General features: G+C 38.1%; 1 non-coding gene across 1 annotated transcript; it reads right to left on the reverse strand.

Moving 5' to 3' along the window:
- Positions 1 to 1683: 1683 nt before the first annotated feature.
- LOC112524019 lies at positions 1684 to 1790 on the reverse strand. Its single transcript, XR_003070345.1, has one exon. It is a non-coding gene; the product is annotated as a small nucleolar RNA R71 (small nucleolar RNA).
- Positions 1791 to 3653: the final 1863 nt, after the last annotated feature.

Raw genomic sequence — 3653 nt, forward strand, 5'->3', positions numbered from 1 at the left:
TAATTCCTTGCACTTATAATTTAGTTTTACATTAATGCAATTTATATTTCAGTATTACTTTATGTCTTTTATTATTTTTATTATGTCTAGCTAAATTACTCGTATGGGTGTGGGTGTGAGTTTAACTTAGGATGTTTTTATAATATTTGGGTGTTTTTATCTTTTATCACTTCGTCACTTAGTCACTTAAAACGGTACTTAAAATGCGGATAAGCTGATCACTTTGACGTGTTAATATTAGATCTTAGACCCAGAGATGGGCGGATCCGAAATACGGCTTAAGTGATGCACATTGAACTCGAGAGGGTCTTTGAATAATTACGTGGAGACGCGAATTTTGCATGTATTTAGCTAGGGGTTAAGCAATATGTATTTCCATCACAAAGAGATTTGGGTGAAAATTTTCATTCMTTTTACTTTTTAGCTAAATCGGTAAGTCTCGAAGTGATAAATGTAAAAACTTTCTGSACTTTTATAAGGCCCGATTATAAAAGTTCGTTTTCGAGAGATCGGAACTTTTATAAACAACTCGTAAAAGTCTAACCATTTTATTGTTGATTTTATCTTGAGCAACACATGCACCCATGCCCATCATTTAGTATTAAAAGTTTATTTCGTTAATTAGCTAGTCGGTCCTATTTCAGTCTTTTTATAAACAAAAATCAAAAATTATTTTTACATCTCGAAACTCGTGCAAGAAGCTCATGATAAATCTCTAAATCTCAATCATACCTTCTCTGTGGGAACGATCTCGGTACTTTGTACCACTTTATTACTTGCAAGCGATCATAGTGTCGGCGTATACTTGCACCGACATTGTGCGGACATTCTGCCCACTAGGAATACGCAAACGATCCTAGCCTGTCAAATTTTGGCGCCGTTGCCGGGGAAGGGTAATGTGATTTTTATTTTAAGATTTTGAGTTTTTCATTTGAGCCTTGTTCTTTTGTTTCACTCGTACTTNAAGAAAGTATTTTGTTAATCTGTATTTTGTAAACAATGTTATATTTTGTGTTATGAGTATGATGATGTGGATTATCGGTACATAGAATATGTGGGTTGTTACACCGCTGCCGGGGAAAGGTAACGTGATTTTTATCCTGAGATGTTGATTTTTCATTTGAGCCTTGTTTTTTTGTTTCACTCGTACTTCCCGTGTTGTATGCCAAGGCTACACTACGGTGAACTTTTACCTCTTGATCTTGAATTAGAAAGAACCATTAGGAGACGTAAAAGAGGTAGAAATAATCGTAACCAAACCATGGGGGATAATCCACCTCCACGGAAGGCCACGATTAATATTGCCGATAATAAAAATAGAGGCATACGGGACTACGCAACTCCCGAATTCGGTCAGTTGGCCGCGGGAATTGGTAGGTCCGAAATGACAGCCACAGCTTTTGAACCAAAACTCGTAATGTTCCAAATGATTTCCGCAATGGGTTAGTTTGGAGGATTATCGTCGGAAGATCCGCACTCTCATTTAAAATCTTTTATCGAAATGACGGATCATTTTAAAATTTTCGGAGTTACACAAGAAGCCTTACGCTTAACGCTTTTCCTTTACACATTGAAGGATAGAGCTAGAGCATGGCTAAATTCTCAACCACCAAACTCGATCCTAACTTGGAATGATTTGGCGGAAAAATTTCTGAAAAATACTTTCCTCCGACGAGGAATGTAAAAATTAGAAATGAAATTATGACGTTTCGACAAGAAGAAGATGAAGCGGTTTCGGATGCATGAGAGATATTTAAGGACCTTCTACGGAAATGTCCTCACCACGGAATCTCTCATTGCATTCAATTAGAGACATTTTCTAATGGCCTCTCCAGTTCCGCTAAAATTATTCTTGACGCAACGGCCGGTGGAGCGTTCACAGCTAAGACTTACAACGAAGGACATGACATTCTAGAACGAATTTTAAATAATAATACGGAATGGTCAAATCCTCGTGCTGTTGTTTCTAAGTCTGCTTCAGGTATCCATGAAATTGATGTCATCTCTGTTTTAAATGCTCAAATTGTAGCTTAAACTAATTTGGTTAAAAACAATTTACGTTTGAATGGAGAGAATAATCAAGTTCAATCCATTATGTCCAACCCACATATGTCTGAATCTTGTGTCTTTTGCGGTGAGGGCCATTCTTATGAATATTGCCCCGAAAATCCCGTCTCGGTGAATTATGTTGGGAGTCATGCTAAAAATAGCCCATTTTCTCCCACATATAATTCAAATTGGAGGAATCACCCCAATTTTTCTTGGACCGGAAATCCTGGACTTCAACCACCGGGGTTACTCAAGTCCAAATTCGGCCACAAAATCCCCCGGGATATGGGCAAGGTGCTTCGCACAATTACCAAAATGGACAATCCTCACACTCATACATACCTAGGCAAAATACATCGAACGGTAATGGTTCACTCGAATCATTATTTAAAGGAGTTTCGAAACCCAACTCGGCCAATTTGCCGCCGATCTCAAGGGTCGACCTTTAGGAACTTTGCCTAATGACACGGAAACCCCTAAGGGTAAAGAACATATCAAAGTCGTGACCGTGTTGAGTGAGGAAAGTTCAAAAGTCAATGATGATATATGTGAGACCCTCGAAGAACCGACACATCAAAACGAGGTTTCACATCCTTTTGATATGTCAAATTTTCCAATTTTGAGTCCTTCCACGGAAGAAACTCAAAAATCTGTTTATGTCCAGAAAACAGTCCCTGTTTCAACTTCCAGTAATGTGCAGCTCTCTGTTGAAAAACCCGACAGTGGAAAGATTGTGCCCACTGTCCAACCGACCAGATCTGTTCAACCAGCTCCAGATTTGCAGAACTTGCCTTTTTCCAGAAAGAATAAAAAGCAAAAATATGGATGAGCAGTTTAAGAAGTTTTTGGACATCTTTAAACAACTCCATATTAACATACCATTGGTAGAAGCTCTCGAGCAAATGTCAAGCTATGTTAAATTTTTAAAAGACATTTTGCATAAAAAGAGGAGGTTGAATGAGTTTGAAACGGTTGATTTGACCAAAGAATGTAGTGCGCTCCTTACTTGTAAAATTCCTCCCAAATTAAAAGACCTGGGAAGTTTTACCATACCGTGTTCGATAGGAGGATAAGAAGTAGGCCATGCCCTATGTGATTTAGGGGCAAGCATTAATCTTATGTCATTGTCAGTTTTAAACAAGCTAGGAATAGGTGAAGTCCGTCCAACGACCGTGACTTTACAATTGGCCGATAGATCTATTGCGTATCCTAAAGGTAAAATTGAGGATATTTTGGTCCAAGTCGATAAATTTATTTTTCCAGCCGATTTTCTAGTTTTGGACTATGAAGCTGACAAGAATGTCCCTATCATCTTAGGACGACCTTTTCTTGCTACCGGGAGAACTTTAATTGATGTTCAAAAGGGGGAGTTGACCATGAGAGTTAGTGATCAAGAAGTGAAATTTAACGTGTTTAATTCTCTTAAGTTTCATGGAGAGGTGGGTGATTGTTCAGTCATATCTGCTTTAGGTGAAGATCTAGAAATAAGTTTGATTGACATTCCCTACAAAATAACATTGGGGAAAAGCTTGAGGATATTTTGGAAGAAAATGATGAGTTTGAGGACTTGGAAGATTTGGAAGATTTAGCGGTATTTGAGCAAC

This window comes from Cynara cardunculus (genome assembly GCF_001531365.2).
Source record: "Cynara cardunculus var. scolymus isolate 2C chromosome LG 12, CcrdV1, whole genome shotgun sequence".
Classification (NCBI taxonomy): Eukaryota; Viridiplantae; Streptophyta; class Magnoliopsida; order Asterales; family Asteraceae; genus Cynara; species Cynara cardunculus.